Here is a 20,812-nt window from a genome sequence, read left to right on the forward strand (position 1 = left end):
ACGTGTCCCTAGATCTGAAGTGGGTCTCTTGTAGACAGCGTGTATATGGATCTTGTTTTTGTACCCATTTAGCCAGTCTTTCTTTTGGTTGGAGCATTTAATCTATTTACGTTTAAAGTAATTATTGATATGTATGTTCTTATTGCCACTTTGTTAATTGTTTTAGCATTTGTTTTTGTAGGTCTTTTTTCTTCCCTTTCTGTTTTGTTCTCTTCTCTTGCATTTCAATGACTATCTTTAGTGTTGTGTTTGGATTGCTTTTTCTTTTTGTTTGCGTATCTATTGTAGCTTTTTGCTTTGTGGTTACCATGAGGTTTTGGTAAATTGCTGGTCTTCTAATTTTAAATGCATTTCCAGTATGTTGCATTTGTACTCTCCTCATGATTGCTGGTTTTGGTATCATATTTGTGTGTGGATGATTTCCTACCTTTACTGTATGTTTGCCTTTACCAGTTAGCTTTCCCCTTTGTAATTTTCTTGGTTCTCGTTGTGGCCTTTTCCACCTAGAGATGTTCCTTTAGCATTTGTTTTAAAGCTGCTTTGGTGGTGCTGAATTCTCTTAGCTTTTGCTTGTCTTTAAAGTTTTTGATTTCTCCATTGAATCTGAATAAGAGCCTTGCTGGGTAGAGTATTCTTGGTCGTAGATTTTTCCCTTTGATCACTTTGAGTATATCATGTCCCTCTTTTCTGGCCTGCAGAGTTTCTGTTGAAAAATCAGCTGATAACCTTATTGGGATTCCCTTGTATGTTAGTTGTTGTTTTTCCCCTTTTGCTTTTAATATTTTCCCTTTGTCTTTAATTTTTGTCAGTTTGATTAATATGTGTTTCGGCATGTTCCTCCTTGGGTTTATCCTGTATGGAATTCTCTGCACTTCCTGGACTTGAGTGATTGTTTCCTTTCCCATGTTAGGGAAATTTTCGGCTATCATCTCTTCAGATATTTTCTCAGGTTCTCTCTCTCTCTCTTTTCCTTCTGGGATCCCGTATAATGTGAATGTCAGTGCATTTAATGTTGTCCCAGAGGTCTCTTAGACTGTCCTCACTTCTTTTCATTCTTTTTTCTTTATTCTGTTCCACAGCAGGGATTTCCACCAATCTGTCTTCCAGCTCACTTGTTTGTTCTTCTGCCTCATTTATTCTGATATTGATTCCATCTACTGTAGTTTTCATTTATTGTATTGTTCATCTCTGTTTATTTGTTCTTTAAATCTTCTAGCTATTTGTTAAACATTTCTTGTTTCTTCTTGGTCTGTGCATCCATTCTTTTTTCCAAGATCTTGGATCGTCTTTACTATCATTGCTCTAAATTCTTTTTCAGGCAAATTTCCTGTCTCCACTTCACTTAGTTGTTCTTCTGGGGTTTTATCTTGTTCCTTCATTTGGAACATATTCGTTTATCGTCTCATTTTGTCTTACTTTCTGTGTTTGTGGTCTCCAGTCCACAGGCTTCAGGATTGTAGTTCCTATTCTGTCTGATATCTGCCCTCTGGTGGGTTAGTTTGTTCCAGGGGATTGTGCAGGCTTCCTGATGGGAGGGGCTGGTGCCTGCCCACTGGTGGGTGGAGCTGGGTCTTGTCCCTCTGCTGGGCATGGCCATATCACATGGCATGTTTAGAGGGGGCTGTAGGCTCAGGATGACTTTAGGCAGCCTGTCTGCTTATGGGTGCTTCCGTGTTCCCACCTTGTTGGTTGTTTTGGCCTGAGGCATCCCAGCCCTAGAACCTGCATGCTGTTGGGTGAGGCCAGGTCTCAGTGCCAAAATGATGACCTCCAGGAGAGCTCACGCCAATGAATATTCTCTGGAGCCTCTGCCCCCGGTGTCCTCGCCCCCACAGTGAACCACAACCAACCCCCACCTCTCCAGGAGACCCTCCAAGACCCAGAGGTAGGGCTGGCCCAGGCTCCTGTGGAGTCACTGCTTTGCCCTGGGTGCCAGTGAACATGAAAACTTGTGTTTGCCCTCCAAGAGTGGAGTCTCTGTTTCCCCCAGTTCTGTGGATCTCCTGCACTCAAGCCCTGCTGGCCTTCAAAGCCAAATGCTCTGGGGACTCCTCCTCCTGATGCCCAACCCCCAGGCAGGGGAGCCTGACATGGGGCTCAGAACTCTCACTCCGTGGGAGAACCTCTGTGATATAATTAGTTTCCAGTTTGTGGGTCACCCACCTGGTGAGTATGGGATTTGATTATATCATGAAAGCACCCCTCCTACCACCTCGTTGTGGCTTCTTCTTTGTCTTTGGATGTAGAATATCTTTTTCAATAGGTTACAGTCTTTTTTGTCAATGTTTGTTTAGCAGTTGTGTTTTTTGTGTTTTTGTGAAAGAGGAGAGAGCTCAATTCCTTCTACTCTGCCATCACGTCTCCTTCCCCAGCCCAGTCATCTTTTAAATCTATGTAGGGAATACCACTAATTCACCAGTCTTTGATTTGGAGGAGTTGTCTTAGAACCATATGGACTGACATTTAATGATCAGCTGCTTCCACCTGAGCCTTCTTGTAATCTGTTCAATTCCATTACATTCAGTTCACCCACAGTGGTCTGACATCTGGTCCAGTTCCTTCTGTGTCCTCTGTGTTGCCTTTCCCTAGGGTAGTTGTGTTGGTATTGATCTCTGACTACATCTTCTCTCTATTGATTTCAACTACACAGTACTTTTCACTCATCCTTTTTCTATTCATCCCTTTTGCCCTAATTCATGCCCCTCTTTCATGCTTGGAGTCTATTGTAATATCCCCCTTTGCCTTCAGTTTCTACTTGCTCTAAACCATTATACTCCTATCACAGTAAGCTTCCTAAATTTCAGAATTGACCGTGCCATTCACTTTCTCTAAACCTGTTTCCTTTGGATAATATCTAAATTCCTCACCATGGTATTCAAAATCTCCATCATCTGTTTCAACCTACTTCTTCAGCCTGTATTCTGATCATCCTCTCCTCTACTCCAGGTACTTTGGACAGTGCTTGTTTGGCTCTTTGCTTTTGCTCATGCTGTCCTATCTCCCTGGAATGTCCTTCTCTGCTCAGTCTCTGACAGTCAAAGTCATATCCATCTTTCAAAGACCAATCCCAAAGATATATCTTCCTTTAAGACTTCCTCCTTGGAGTTAATTGCTTTATTCTCTTGCCTCTTACTGTACGTTGTCTGGATTTCTATTATATTACTGTTCAACTTCTGCTTTCTAGTAATTACTTATCAACTATATGTTTGTTGCCTATATCTCTGTTTCCTCTTCTAGATTTTGAATCACTTGAGTGAAATAACCATTTTATATTCTTGGCAGTATATTTCTAAAATATCAGATGTTCAAGATATACACATTTTTAATTGAATTTGCCCATTGCCCTGTATTACTTTGTTTTTATGTGAAACCCCAAGGCTAAACTGCTATAAGGCATGCATGAAATAGAACAGTTATAACGAGTCCTTGGCCAAATTCTCCTCATACCTGAACACTGTTGTACTTGTTAACCCTGGTGCATATTCAACAAGCACAAATTTCTTTTTAACTGAGCTTCTAGTCATCAAGGGCCAGGGTGACAGATCATTCACTGTGGTGTACAACACTTCTGGCACACAATCAAGAGAAAGGAAGCAATTTTTTGGCTCTTATCTCTTGTAAACATGTCATTCACAACTGAAATTTCAGTAAAATGAGACAAACAAACATGTCTGAAACCAATGGCAACTAAGAAGTTTTTTCATCAAGGCACCTGAGAAGTTCATGGAAAAGACACAGAGTGTTAAGAATAGGAGACCCAGAGACTGAATATGGTCAGAAATAGCTACCTTGGCTTTATTCTATCAGAAAGTCTTTACTAAATAGATTCACAAAATTTAATGTTCCAACTTCGTTCACGGTGTTCATGATATTTTCTTTTTCAAATCTAAATAATGTATTGCATAAAACATTAGGTTTCTACAAAGAGCATGTTAATTTGAGGGGAAGAAAACTAACTTGAATAATGAAGAGTTTAGTAGTTTTTTTTAAAAAGGGCAGAGACAGTTACAATCAATCAATTGAACATTTATTTAGCTGCCTCTCAGGACATAATACTGTTTTAGGTACTAGGGAGTTATCCAAAAAGTGGAAGGCATAGTCTCTGACCTAAAGAAGCTCAAAATCTATTAATTATAAGCAGTCTTTTAACACTGTAATACATTTACAGAAAGTTTGTTTTATATGTGGCTTCTCTCTCATGTAAATAACAGAGTTTTGAGAATTCTCATATAGGTTCTTTTATTATTCTATGCTTTTATGTAGACCACAGGTTCAAATCTATCCCAAAAATATAACTTCATACAGTAAGATCTCGATATGGAATAATGCAGTAATATTAAAAGCTCTTATTCAGTATTGTGCCTGCAGTGTGCCAGACTCTACACCATGTGTTATCTGCACCACAGGGATCTTACTGTTGAGGAGATAAAAATCTGGTTGAAGAAACAAATAAATATAGAGAGAAAAGGAGGGAAATCCAGCATTTAAAAAAATCTACTATATTCTAGACAGTATGCTAAACATTTTACATATGCAATCTTTAACTGAAACATGACATGCTGTGTCATACAAGCCATGACCCAAGATCTACTGGATCAGGATCACTGCCCCAAGTCAAGCTTCATATTTAGAAAAAGCAGAAACCTCTATGTAGTAAAGGTAGGTGAATCTAGTGGCCTAGTTGTACATAAGAGGAAAATGTCAATAGATATTGGTGGGAAGAATCCTTAAATTATTTTAAGATTTTATCCATGTGAGGGCTATATGGATGTACGGGCACACAGATCTAACACGACTGGATTTTCACCAACTTACCTAGATTGGTACCTTTTTTTTTTTTTAGGAACCAGCATTTAACAGGGGGCATGGTGGTTGTAACAAGAAGACAAAAATAAAGCAAAAAATAAAACTTTTGTGAATCCCTGTACATCCCAACTAAAACAATCTTATTAATGTGTAAATGGTAAGCTTTGTTATTTTAGACTTGATCCTAGCTCCATTCCTGTATGTCCTAAGCTAACATTATTTGGTCTAAAAGGAATTTCTCAGGGATCAAGGAGATTATCACTACCATTGTTTTCCTTTCAAATAAGTATGTTTGTCTGTTCCTGATCAAATGCTGCAGAACAGGTACACTAAAATGGAAAGTAAAATTTTTGTTTGAGATTTTGACTACATAATGCAAAATGGCCTTACTCATATTTCATGTCCTATAATTTATTTTTCATACCCAATGTTGTGCTGTTATGTGGGACGTTTAATCAATCAATTAATTTAATTAATAATGTACAACTAAACACTGAACTAGGAGTCAGATTATCTGGATGTGACTTGGGAAAGTCATTGCAGCTCTCTGGCTCTGGTTTAATTCTCTGTAAAATTTGAGTATGTGTACTTTCTAAGGTGTCTTCTAGTTCTTTGTCTCAATTGTACTAATGACTATATATACACAGAAACACACTCATATATGTAAATAATTCTTAAAATAATGTTTAGTTATTCAAGGACAAAATCTATTTCTTTTTTCAGATTTCATATTGTTTTCAATCTCTTTCAGAAACTTGAAGCCTGGCTCATAGTCACCTACATTAAAAAGCAAAATATAGTACAGATTACTTTTAGGGGTAAAAGAAAGCCTGAGGAACTCGCTGTTGGAGATCTGTCTATGAAACCATCTCAGCAGGATCACCATATGGGTAAGCACTATAATCAATCAGTCCTAACAACGTACATAGCCCTTCCAATCAAGTTTTAGGATCTCCTTTTAACTATGAAAGTACAGCCAATAATTAACAAATCATTGCCGGAAACAACCTAATAATTAAAATTAAAAAAATTTTTTTAAACATTATCAATATTATTCTTAGAAAGACAGGAGAATATATATACGGAAATAATCTCATTTTTGTTTCTCAGGTTAAATAACTAACTTCTATATTATATATTAGATTAAATATATGCATTTAATATATATTTAGTCATATATATTTAATATGTATTTAATTTTGTATATATAGAGAGAGAGAGAGGGAAAGAGAAAGAAGAATAAAGTTGAACTAATTCTTCACAATTTAGAAAAGAAGGGAGGAAGGAAGGAAAGATTAGAATGCTAACAAAGAAAATAAAAGGAAAAATAAGGAAATAATTTAAGAACATTTGATAGATCTTAAGAACATGAGTTTCTACTCTGAATTGGCTCATAGAACACCCATTACAATGAATGATAACATAACCAAAGCAAGACAAATATTACTACATTTTAATAATAAAGATAAAGAGATGATCCTTCAAGCTTCCAGAAAAGGAACCATATTGTGGTAACATTCAAAAGGTCACAAATCACAGTGGTATCAGACTTCTCAACGGCAGTACTGAAAACTAGAAGACCAAGGAGCATAGCTTTTAAAATCCTAAGGGAAAGTGATTTATAGTATAAAATTCAATACCCAATCATACTATCAGTTGGGAGTGACATTAGAATAAAAACATTTTGAGACATGAAAACAAGTTCACAAACAACATCTCTTGCACCTTTTCCAGGAAACAATTTAATCCAGCAAGTCCACTTGTGGGAATATATCCAAAGGCAACAAAAACATTAACTCAAAAAGATATCTGCACCCCCATGTTCATAGCAGCATTATTTACAATAGCCAAAACATGGAAACAGCCTAAGTGTCCATTTGTGGATAAGTGGATATTGAAATTGTTTTATATACACACACACACACACACACACACACACACACACAATGGAATATTATTAAGCCATAAAAAATGAGGAAATCCTGCCATTTGAGGCAACATGGATGGACCTTGAAGGCATTAGGCTAAGTGACATAAGTCAGACAGAAAAAGACAAATACAGTATGATCTCACTTATATGTGGAATCTAAAACAATAACAACAATGACAACAACCAAAACTCAGAGAAAAAGAGATCAGAATTGTGGTTGCCAGAGGCAGAGGGTGAGGGAGGGGGAATTGGAGGCATGTGGTCAAAAGGTACAAACTTTTGGCTGTAAGATAAATAAGTACTGGAGATGTACAACATGACTGTAGTTAACACTGCCGCATGATGTATAGGAAAGTTGTTAAAAGAGTATATCCTAAGAGTTCTCATCACAGGAAGAAATTCTTTTCTTTTTTTCTTCTTTCTTTTTATTCTATCTATATGAGGTGATGGATGTTAGCTAAACCTATTGTAATCATTTCACAAAATATGTAAATCAAACCATTACTGCTGTATAGCTTAAACTTCCACAGAGATATATGTCAATTATTTCTCAATAAAACTGAAAAAGAAAGGTAAAAACAACAACAACAATTTGAGAGCATACTCCAGAAAGTGAGGATGTTAACTAAGATATGGAATGCAAGGGCAGGGGAATCAAAGTGAAGTTTGAGATGAATTTCCAGGATGATGGCAAAGGGAACTCCATAAAAGCTATGCTGTAGTCCAGATTGTAGCATAGGACAGAAGGCTCCAGGAGGGATGACTTCCAGACTTAGGAGAAGGAGAAGGAGAAAGAGGAGGCGAAGGAGGAGGAGGGGGAAGAAGGAAAGGGAGAAAGGAGGATGGAGAGGAAGGAAGGAAGAAGGAAGGAAGGAAGCAAGGTGGGAAGGAAGGAAAGGAGGGGGAAGAACAAATCAGATTATTTGCTATGTCTGAATGTACTGGAAAGAGATTTGCATTGTTAGAAGAAAGTGTAGTTATGGACTATGTATAGGTTCAGAGATAATCAAGGACATAAAAAAAAGAGAGGTCATTTTTAATTCCAGGAAAAATAAAACATTGTCATAATAATGTACAGAATGAATGATTCTGTAATGAAAAATACTGATATGTGTAATGGAAGCAGAGAAGGAGAGTTTGTGTGTTTTTCGGAGGTAGAGAAGTTAAAACTAAATCCTCATCTTCCGTAATAGAGTATCCACAAGTAATATAAAGATAATAAAAATGAATTCTAGTAGTATGAACATGTTATTTAGTATTGTGGAAATCATAGCTAAGAATTGAAAACCTGAATCTCATGAAGAGGGATCAGTTATGAGGAGGGGCAGGGAAGGGGACTGCACAATTTCTTTTCCATTATAACCATGTGGAACAATTTGACTTTTTAAACTCTGCGAGTGTATAATTTTGATAAAAATGAAATAAACTTTAAAGCAAAACTGCAGATTATACAATTTTGTCTAAAAGTTATCCTATTTATTCATTTTCTAAGTGGTTGTAGATAACTCATTTTGTTATCTTTATTCCCTGTGTGGCTTTTCCTTTTGTTTTTGTTTTGTTTGTTTTTAAGCACTAGGCACTCCATTAACAAAATAAATTTGTAGATATGTTTCCCATAGTGAACTTGGCCCATAAAAATACAATGTGTATTATCAAATTCATTAATAAGAATCATGTTTATAATTATATAATCAATGAAAAACCTCTCTCAGATCCACTCCTTCATTGTTATGATCTTATTTCAGGCCTTCATCATCTCTTGCAGACATAATCACAATATGCCTTGAGTGGTCTTCTTGCTCTTATATTTTGCAAGTTTATAGTCTTCTTTTTGAAAGTAGACATGTACACATGAAATAATAGTTTTGCAGATCACAGTGTTTCATTGGGATTTCATGAGCATAGACCCACTTTATTGAATATATTCCCAGGGTGACAGGTTTCAACTAGGTACAGAGAATTAATTAACCTAACTAATGATTATTAGTTCATAATAGAACAGCAAATGGAGCCCTAATTAATGAGTGAGCTAATAGCTGCTCCCAATTTCCAGTCATTAGTCCCAAGTCCTTTTTAATCAGTTATATATGGCTTGGTATAATCATAGGATGTACTAGTAATACTGGAAATATTGGCAGTAAATACTCTGCATAATTGTATTTCATTCCCTGCCCACATAAAACATTGTTTTAAGCACCAAATTTGTGTGCCTTGTACTATATACTCTTCAAAGAGGTTTTTATAATGACACTACTTTTATTTTTGTTTAAATGCTTTTTAATGTTTTTTTTAACATCTTTATTGGAGTATAATTGCTTTACAATGGTGTGTTAGTTTCTGCTTTATAACAAACTGAATCAGTTATACATATACATATGTTCCCATTTCTCTTCCCTCTTGCATCTCCCTCCCTCCCACCCTCCCTATCTCACCCCTCTAGGTGGTCACAAAGCACCGAGCTGATCTCCCTGTGCTATGCGGCTGCTTCCCACTAGCTATCTATTTTACGTTTGGTAGTGTATATATGTCCATGCCACTCTCTCGCTTTGTCCCATCTTACCCTTCCCCCTCCCCATATCCTCAAGTCCATTCTCTAGTAGGTCTGTGTCTTTATTCCCCGTACCACTAGGTTCTTCATGACCTTTTTTTTTTCCCTTAGATCCCATATGTATGTGTTAGCATACTGTATTTGTTTTTCTCTTTCTGACTTACTTCACTCTGTATGACAGACTCTAACTCCATCCACCTCACTACAAATAACTCAATTTCGTTTCTTTTTATGGTTGAGTAATATTCCATTGTATATATGTGCCACATCTTCTTTATCCATTCATCCGATGATGGACACTTAGGTTGCTTCCATGTCCTGGCTATTGTAAATAGAGCTGCAATGAACATTTTGGTACGTGACTCTTTTTTGAATTATGGTTTTCTCAGGGTATATGCCCAGGAGTGGGATTGCTGGGTCGTATGGTAGCTCTATTCTTAGTTTTTTCAGGAACCTCCCTACTGTTCTCCATAGTGGCTGTATCAATTTACATTCCCACCAACAGTGCAAGAGGTTTCCCTTTTCTCCACACCCTCTCCAGCATTTATTGTTTCTAGATTTTTTGATGATGGCCATTCTGACCGGTGTGAGATGATACCTCATTGTAGTTTTGATTTGCATTTCTCTAATGATTAATGACGTTGAGCATTCTTTCATGTGTTTGTTGTCAATCTGTGTATCTTCTTTGGAGGAATGTCTATTTAGGTCTTCTGCCCATTTTTGGATTGGGTTGTTTGTTTTTTTGTTATTGAGCTGCATGACCTGCTTGTAAATTTTGGAGATTAATCCTTTGTCATTTGCTTCATTTGCAAATATTTTCTACCATTCTGAGGGTGATAAAAAGTTCAAATCAAATTACTAAGGCTCACTCCAGCTCACCACTGCCAACATATTCATACACACAAACACACACATACATGTGTGTTTTAGAAATCTTTCTGACCTGGGAAAAGAAAAATGTTTTATTTTTTCCCTTTCTCTAAAACTTAATTTTTCCTAAAATATCATTTCCAAATTGAGTGATTTGTTTTATTGTCTCTCAACTTTTAAATGTTTTTCTAAAATGTATCTCTTTAGATACATCAGGGGGATACCTCATTATGTGATATATCATATCTGATTACATCAATCACATTACATTAGACTGTGTCCATGATGAACACAATGTGACTGAAATCAACATTTTGTCTAATCAGAGTCTGTTTAAAGATTATGTCACTCTGTGTAGCCTGTCCTAATGACCAAATTTATATCTATTTTATGAAGAAGCATTTTTCTGCTTGGTTTTGTCCTCAGTCTACTGAGTGGTGACATAGCACTATGTAAAAATAGGGTTACAAACCTTTTTGTAAGTACTCTCCTAAATGCAAGCTCCCTAGAACCAGGCCTAATGAAAACTGCAATTTGCTAAGTTGACTCCAGGAAACACATCTCTGAAATATATTTCTATTCTTTAAAGGACACAGTAACCTTGTAAAATGCACAGAAAACTGATATTTGGGAAAATTCTGGAAGGACAGACTTTCATATCCTTCCAAAGTAAGACATTTTATCACTGAGATCACTTCACAGTTACATTGCTTTATTTGTCAAACATATCTCTGGGATGGTTCTTTCAATTTGTAATTGTATGAAGTTTCAGAGCCACCCACTTAATGTCATATGGGGATTTTATAATTTATATGTGACATGTGTGGTTTTATATAGAAGATTTTTATCGCTAAGTTGATAAAATCTCAGTCAAAAACAAAGAAATTCCTCTTCTTGTTTAGCCTGTGCATAATTAGATTTGATATTTACTATATTTTTAAAGCTTTTGGAAGTATTTAATATAGCATACAGATATCTGTTATTATCTTCCTGGAGCTCTTGGAGTGTCGGGACCCTAGGTTTAGAATACAGTGCCTCACTTCTTTCCCTTAGCCTACTGAGATAACTTCTGAATAATGCTTTCATATCATTGGTATTTTTAATATGCCTATGTTTTAATCCATTCCTGTATGGAAGGGAGGTAACCTCTGGCCATGATTTTATACTTTGGGTACTCAATATCTATCAACGTAATAAATATCCTATGTGTCCAAGAAAGTAATTGGCTCAGCCTAGAATCAAGGAGTGGAAAGCTATACTCTGTCCATAGAGATAGGATAGGGAGGGAGTCAATACTTAAGAACAATGATCTAATATAATACAAGTGGTAATTACTATGGTGCATTAAATGATCGAAGTGTTCTAATTTTTCCAAAAGTAAAAGCTGATCACATTGCCACTACCTAGAAAGAGATGGCTTATTTAGCTAATATGTAAGATAAGGTATTTTGGATAATTTTGGTTTTTTCCTATTCAGTTTTGTTAGTTTCTTCGAGAGTAAATTTTAAATTCAGATTACATAGCTTTCTATCATTCATTCATTGACTCATTCATCAAATATTTGCCTATCACCTCACATATACAAGACACATGGATAAAAGAAACTAACATATATTGAATCCCTACATATGACCAGCACTGTGCTAAATACCAACAGACAAGAATTACTGTCTTCATTTTATAAACAAAGAAACTGTTGTACTGGAGTTAAGTAACATGTATAAGGTCTTTCAACTGATATGTATAAGACAAAACACAAATAAGACATTACGCCTGCTTTCAAGGAGCTTGCAGTCTAATGGGAAGGTTAGACAGTTCCCTAAATAGTTAGAATGTGAAGCAGATACATCTCATGCCATTACAAACATAGGAAGATTGTTAGGTACCAAGTCAGCAAAGGTTACTAGATAGCATTGAACTTAGCAGCATGTTTCTTTTAGTAAGCAGGGTAGTATTTTTTGTGGTGATGATTTGTCAGTTATTTTTCCCAATACAAGGCTTATAGGGGAATATAGACTTTTGGCTTTATTCAAAATCCAAAGCTTTAGCATGAAAATGAAATCTAGTGTTTTATTATTTGTTGACAGAGCCATAAATAATTTCTTTTAAGTGAATCTCGCCCTCCCTCCACCACTGTATTTGTAATTCTCAAAGTTGATTACCTTTTTATGAGAAAATAAAAGTTATACACAAGAAGAAGAATATTTCTTTATCTTCCTTTTCTATATCTACTGAAACCCTGGATAATCGGTCATTCTCTCCATTTCATATCTAATCACAGAAAATTACTTCCTTCAGTAGATTCAGGCTGGACCATGGGAATCAAACAGTACCTCATAATTCTACTTCTGATTTTTATTGAAACAACTTTTCTCTTCATTAATAAGAGAAGTTAACTTTTTAAAGGGGTGTTTTGTAAGCTAGTGGGGTTTTTTGGACAAAAGAGGGGTGGGATAAAAAAAGCTTTCAAGGGTAGGAGTCATTGAAATTTAGGGCTATGCAGATTACTTTTTCCATTTCATATTGAAACAATTCATTAGGAATTCACAGTGAAGTAGAATACAATAAAATGTTACCATCACTCCCTCTTCCTCAAGCTTTAGGGTTAAAATGATAAAACTGACTCCTTTTACAAAATGTCTTTTGGCAAGTTACGACCAAGTGAGAAACAATAAGCCCTCAGGAAAAGTTTTCTACTATTCATTTCTGTCAAGTGAAGAGAGAACACAAAAACAAGTGACAGTGATTATAAGCAAATTCTGAGAATACTACTCTGACTACATCGGGGTGATTAAATATCACCCTTGGCTAACTTGGATTTTCATGAAATTTTGCAATGGCATAGATCCCTGGCATACCACATAATATGTGTGTATATTCTGTTGGTGGAAACGTTGAGACAAAATGTGGATTATAAACAAGCCAAGTTGCTAGAGAGCATTCCACTCAACAATCTTAAATAGTAATAGATCAAGCATATAAGGGCCTGAAACAGAGAAGCAGTAGGGTGCCAGGGACCTACCACTGACCTGAGCATTGGGAGCCTTGAGTCCTGACTCTGCTCTGAAGGAATTAAACTTGATTATCATTAAGATATTTTCAAGATACATGATTCTGTGGTTCTAATATTAGGAAGTACCAATAGTATTAAATACACATGAAAAATCTGGATGATTTAGAATAATTGGTTAGGAATAAGTCAAGTCGTATTTAAGCACTTATGAGCTGTGTAAAGGAAAACAAGTTTCTTAACTCCTCTGAGTCACAATTTCCTTAGTTGTAAGAGGGGGATAAAAATAGCTGCCTCAAAGGGTTTTGTGTGGTTCCAGTGAGATAGTGTATGTTAAGCACCCAGTACAGACCCTGACCCAGAAGAAGCATTAAAAAATAAAAGGAATTTCTTTATCTACCTTAGTGCTTATAAAGTCTGAGTTATGTATCCCTATGTAAAATGGCTTTACTTACATAACTATTGCACATACACTACTACCCTAGAGTTAGGTGTTCAATAAATATTTGATGAAATAGTCAATAGGTATTAAAGCAGTTAGCTACTCTCTGTCTCCAACTATTTCTAGCCAGATTTTGGCAGTAGATTAACTTGCACTTGAATGTCACTCTGCCACTTACTAGCTGGCTATATGACCTTGGACAGGCTACATAACTTCTTGGGGTTTCAGTTTTTCTCATATGGGAAATGAAATTATTAAATATCATCTACCTTATAGGATTTTTGTGCAGATTAAATGGAAAAAATGTAAATAAAGCATCTAGTGCAATGCACAGTCATATAAAGCACACAAGAAATCAGCTATTATTACCACTGGTCCCCAACTAGGAGAGCTAAATTATGCTGGTAGAAAAATAATAAATAAATAATAATAAATAATGTTGGGTCAGACATCAGTTAAAATCTATGACAAACAGTATATTTAAAATTAAAAGATCTCTGAATCCTTAAATTTAACTGAATGGAAAAAATAATGTGCAAATAGGATATATTAACACATTCTGTTAGCAGGTACACATTTTTAATAGTTATATAAACTGCATAAACACTAACACATCTATGTTATATTAAAAATAAAACTTTAGTGTTTTAGTTAAATAAAATTATTTAATTTGATATTAAAAATAATAGACAACTGGTAGGTGACAATGCTAATTATATATATGTATATATATACATATAAAATTGACCAGTAAAAATGAGAAATGAAAAACATGAATTAAAAGTTCACCCCTGACAATAGACATCATTTCTAAATGCATTTAAGTGCCCTGATAAAAATCAACCTTCAGGGTGAAAAAGGAAATGAAAGCATTTTTACTTCATCAGATGTCTTATCAATGAAAGTCATCATTTTTTGTTGTTCTAATGCATTTAGCTAACAACAGAAAAGAAAGGGAATTCTCCACAATGCTACTTCAATATATTCCTTGATTCCAATTAATTTGTGTCACCTGTATTTCTACCCTTAACAAAACTCCCTCCCCTTGGGACCTTTGACCTAGAAGTCATTTTGAAAACAGAACTGTTTTCTCTAAACTCTTAATGTGAGGAGAAAGTACTGTTGGCCATCTCTGGATTTTTCTCTCTTCTGAGGAAAAAATAAAGTTTCTGTATATTGAAAAAACCTGTATGTAGAGACTTAATGAAAAACTTATTTTCTCATGAGGTAAAAATTAGAGAGATAATGATCAGAAACAAGTTGTGAACAAAATGAAGGGAAGCTGAAAGTTGGCCTGATTATGGTATAACCTGGACAATGGCATGGCTTAGTTCTCAAAAGATAACGGGAAATTTAAATTATAAGCTGTCAAAGAAGAGTAGATAAGCCTATACTGATGTTGGTAATAAAAACAAGGCCACCATAATGGTAAACTAGATCAGTGATAATTTAGAGAGGTTGTAATAACTTTGTAAAATTAATGAATATAATTCATTACATTAGCATATTTGTAAGAAAAATCAACAAACTCTCTAGATAAAAATCATTTGTTAAAATTCAACATCCTTGTATGACAAAAAAACTTAGAAAACAAAGAATAATTTGTTAACACGTAAAATATCTACAAAATGAAGAGCAAACATAATACTTAAGGTTGAAGTAGTAAAAACATAATTTACTTGTTTAAGTCTATGTTAATAGTTACTGTGCACTGAATATATTCTACAGTTTACTGGCTTCGGTGTCTAGAGAAAGATGCTCATTATCACCTTTTTTTTTTTAACATTGCACTGGAGATCCTAGTCAGTAACGTAAGTCAAGCAAATAAAGTTATAGGGACTGGAAAGGATAATATGATCTGTAGATAGACTACTCAAAATAATTTACAGATAAATCATAGAATTAAGTACAAAGTTCAGCAAAGTGGCTAGATATAAAAATCTCTATACGAAATCAAATTGGGTTTCTATGTACCAAAAACTAGCAAGAAAAAATGTAATTTTAAAAAGATATTTACAAGTACACCAAAATATAATTTATACTTATTAGAAAATCTACCTTTATGAAGAAATTATAAAACTTTATTGAAAGTGACTAAAGAATATTTAAATAAATTATGATATTATGGAATGAATTATGTCCCCTCTCCAAATTCCTATGTCAAAAATCCCTAACCGCCAGTGTGACTGTATTTAAAGATAGGGAAATTAAAGAGGTAGTTAAAGTTAAATGAGGTCATAAGGGTGAGGCCCTGATACCATAGGACTGGTGTCCTTGTAAGAAGAGGAAGAGATCCCAAAGATCTATCTTTCTCTCTTTTTTCTCTTCCTCCATGCATCCACACAGAGGAAAGGCCATGTGAAGACACAGCAAGAAGGTGGCTGCCTGCAAGTCAGGAAGAGAGGCCTCACCAAAAAGCAATCCTGATGGCACCTTGATCTTAGACTTCCAGCCTCCAGAACTGTGAGAAAATAAGCAACCCAGCCTGTGGCGTTTTGTTATGACAGCCTGGGCCAACTAATACAGGTGAGATATAACGTGTTTATGGATCAGAAGACTGAAAAACTTTACGATAAAAAAATCTCCTCAAAATGATCCATAAATTTATTCTTTCCTTCAATATTCAACTCAATTGTTTATTGAGTCCTTACTATGCACTAAGCCCTATTTTAGGCACATGGAATAAAATAGTGAACAAAGTATCAGAATCACTGCCTTGATGATGCTTCTTACATATTAGTTCCTAGAGTACAGAGTCAATTATTTTAGGACACAGAATCTAAATTTTGAAAACTTCTAGATTCAAAGCAATTCCAATAAAAAATATCACCAGGTTATTTTGGTGCAACTTAACAATCTGATTTTAAAATTTATATTCAAGTACAAGTGTCCAAAAATATCCAGAACACATAAAGAAGAAAAACATGGTAGGAAGATTTGCCTAACCAGGTATCAAACGTTAATTTAAAACTATATCAAGTCAGTTTATTAAGTCAGTGCTGAACTTAGACAAACTGATGAACTGAACAGAATGGGAAATCCAGGAATAGAACCATATGTAAATGGATATTTGATGTATAATGAGCTGGCAAGATTAGATAGACTTTTCAATAATGTTGTTATGACAATTGCTTGACCGTATATTTTTAAAAAATGAATTTGGACTTGTGTTTCAAACTATGCATTTTAAAAATTTATTTTAGGTAGATAAAAGATTTAAATGTGAAAAAGCAATACTATAAGCTTTTAGAAAACATATAGAAGAATAACCCCATTGACTCAGGTAAGAGAAAACATAGAAGATACAAAAGTTGTAAAACTTAAAAATTAAAAAAAAAAATCATTTAAATATGATTTTATCATACTAAAATGAACAACCTCTGTTCATCAAAAGACACCACAAAGAGAGAGAAAGACATGCCTTAAACTGGAGAACATACTGAAAAGACATTTAACTGGCCAAGAACTTGTATTCACATCATATAAAAACTCCTCACAGGAAACAAGAAAAAGTTGACAGGCTGATACAAAAATTTATTTGGAAATGACAAGGACCCAAAATAGCCAAAACATTCTGGAGGAAAAGCTTAGTCAAAGGACTTATTTTACTAAGTATGCAGACATATTATTAAGAAGCAGTTAAGGTGGTATGGATTTGATGCAAGGATAGACAAATAGATTTCAGAAATAGGTTATATAGAAAAATAGAGATAGACCGATAGGTAGAGGCATCAGTATAGATCAGTGAGGAAAGACAGCATCTTTAATAAATAGTTCTGGCTCAACTGCACATTAATATGAAAAAGAAATAAAAGTTGGTCCCTACCTACACCATGCACAATAATCCCAGGTAGTATGTAGATAAAATTATGAAAGGCAAAAAATAAGTCTCTTAGAAGATGATACATACAAATATCTGCAGAACCTTCATTAGGGAAAGATACTTTTAGGAAGAACACAAGAACCACGAACCTAAAGGAAAATATGTTTGAATCAAACTTAAATTAAAATTTCATAAAAAGTCACGTTCATAAAAAGTCACCAATAAGAGAATGAGAAGACAAAGTCAAAACTGAGAGAAGGTGATGTTTGTAACATGTATCACCAAAAAGGGGAATGTATCTAGTATATATTAAGAGCACCCATAAATTGATATGAAAAGGACAAACAACCTTATGAAAAAATGGACAAGAGACTTGAGCAGGCACTTCCCAAGAGAGGAGAACTGAATGGCAAATACACATCCTAAAAGATGTTCTATCTCAATAGGAAGTGGGAAATGCAAATTAAAACCAGAAGAAGGTGTCATTTCATATCCGTCAAGGTGGCAAAAATGTCAGACCTAACATTATCAAGGTTGCTGAGGATGTGGAATAAATCTATACATTTATACACTACTGTTTGGGGTATAAATTGGTACAGATCATTGGAAAATAACTTAATATTACACAATAATTTTGAATATGTGTATAGCATTGGATTCAGCAATTCTGCTCCTAGGCATATACCCTAGAAAATGTCTTACCCCTGTCCACCAAGAGATACGTATAAGAACATTTGTATGAGCATTGTTTCTGTGGGCAGAAAAAATAAACCAGAAACAGACCAAATGCCTGTCAACAGAAAAGGTTTAAATAAGTTGTGGTATATTAATGTAATAGACTGCAGCTACACATTAACATGAATTATCTCACTAACATAATGTTAAGCAAAACAGAAATAATGTTTAAGTCACAGAAAAGTCCTACAGCATCATTCCTTTATATAAATTTCAAAAACAAACAAAAAAAAATCAAAGAGTTGTTTAAGGAAAAATGTGAAAAATCTGTAAAGAAAAGCAGGGTGACAGTACATACAAAATTTAGGATTCTGAGTCTCTCTGAGAGGGCAAGAAAGGGCATGGGTTGCTTCAATGACACAGGCAGCATCAATATTAATGCAGGTTTTCGTTGTTTCCTTTAAACTGAATGGTAGGAATATGGGTGCTAAGTGCATGCATTACTTTTGTTCACCTTAAATTCCATTCAACATTTAATAAAAACAATGAAAACAAACAGAGCTATCAGTGATCCTTTTTGTATAAATATAAACATAGATATATGTATATATATATATACATATGTACATGTACATATATAGATTTATCGTTAAGAGGGAAACAAACCTTCTATTTTTCATTGTGCTATTATGCTCAAAATTTAAAATTTTCTAAATAGGCATATGCATTACTGTTATTTTTTATTCCATAAGATTATTTGGTGGTTAAATTATAGACCGTTAAATTAAAATGCTTGTTCTTTTCTTTTTTTTTTTTTTAATTTTTATTTATTTATTTATTTTATTTTTGGCTGTGTTGTGTCTTCGTTTCTGTGCGAGGGCTTTCTCTAGTTGCGGCAAGCGGGGGCCACTCTTCGTCGCGGTGCGCGGGCCTCTCTCTATCACGGCCTCTCTTGTTGCGGAGCACAGGCTCCAGACGCGCAGGCTCAGTAGTTGTGGCTCACGGGCCCAGTTGCTCCGTGGCATGTGGGATCTTCCCAGACCAGGGCTCGAACCCGTGTCCCCTGCATTGGCAGGCGGATTCTCAACCACTGCGCCACCAGGGAAGCCCAGCTTGTTCTTTTCTAAAGAAAGAAAAACAACCAAATATGTGTTATTAAAAAGAAACAAAAAATAGGAATCAAACCAACCACATTTGCCTAAGGAGCAGAAAGCCTATGTGCAGTCCAAAAGCCTCAGCATTTCCTATCATTGAGCCATAAACTACTCAAAGGTACACAGTGGATCATTAGTAGTTCTTTGACTCTCTTAGATACTGTAGACACTTCTCCTATTGCTTGGCACTGGAGCTGAATCTCAATATCTTCCTCTAAAATGTGATAGAAAGGCACAAGGGATTAAGAGTGAGCAGGACAAAGAATTCCAATAGCAGCCTGGCTGAGTCTTAACCTTTTGAACAGGTCTTTAGCTACCCGAGTGAAAAATCATCAGCATGGAAGGGCAACCACTGACCTAGATGCTGTTGTCTATGAAAGGTTATTCGGGACCTGTGCCTTCTGGCTCAGAGCTGTCAAAGCCCTGCCAATGTGTGGCCAGTGGAGAGCACTTTGGAGGATGAGGGCAGAATACAATGCAAACAGGCTTGTCAGCCAGATAGAAATGTGCCAAATAGTGAGAAGACAGCTTAGCATGTTATTGTGTGTTACTTCCAGGATCCTTTGAGAGGCTAAAGCCTAGCCAGACTATTGGTCATGAGCCCTGAACTGCTACTGCAAAACTGTCACAGAATTTAAAAGGAATATAAAGGCAGCTTATTTGACTGATGTTGGGAGTAAGAAGGGGATTGGATAATCGAATGTTTCAGCTTCACGGGTTTCTTACTGGGCTGTGACTTGAGCAGAGAACGGGTACATACACTTAGGTCAATATAACCAGAGTGAACAAACATCCACATTATTATTAAGAAATATCATTAAGATATTAATATCGTTAATGATATTAAGACATTTCTTAATATCATTATTAAGAAATAAAGTAGAATATTTACTACCACAGGAGTGGTAAGTGGTATTACCACCATGTAGATGTGACTTTACTCTCTGAGCTTATGTTCATAGTCTCATCTGATTTTTTGTTTCTTGTTCATTGGCCTAGAGTTACATTACTTTTAGTTGTGCGTCAAAGTATCCTTGACAGTATTTTAGTACTGGTGATGATCACACTGATGTAGTGTATATGCCTTCTCTCTGAATGACATCTTGAGCCCCTAGCACAGTACAGAAGGTAGTAGTGCAATCCTGGTATTGGAAAGCACCATGGTGGATTGGAGCAAAGAGAAATGGGGGCGGTCAGATTGTTTGTTTTTTGGTGACTAAAAATAGCATTTCATGTTGATGGTAGGGTCAAATATATTAATCTTTAGTTGTTAGTACTTAAAACTCTGATACAAAAATAAAGCTATGCTAGCCTTCTAAACATGTATGTTCTTCTAAAAGCTAACAATAACTCACTTACCCCTGTTAATATAATTCCAACTCAATAGTGACTTTTTGAATTATAAATGCAAAAAAGAGTATAGTGACTCTGTTTCAATAAGGTGAGGAATTTCATGTTGGACACTGAGCAAAGGGAGTTAGTATGAAGTCCTGAAAGAACATTGAAGTGGAAGGAAAGGAAGCATGGGTCCTAGTCTGTTGGCAGCAGAATATT

The sequence above is a fragment of the Eschrichtius robustus genome, chromosome X (assembly GCF_028021215.1).
Source record: "Eschrichtius robustus isolate mEscRob2 chromosome X, mEscRob2.pri, whole genome shotgun sequence".
NCBI classification, from domain to species: domain Eukaryota; kingdom Metazoa; phylum Chordata; class Mammalia; order Artiodactyla; family Eschrichtiidae; genus Eschrichtius; species Eschrichtius robustus.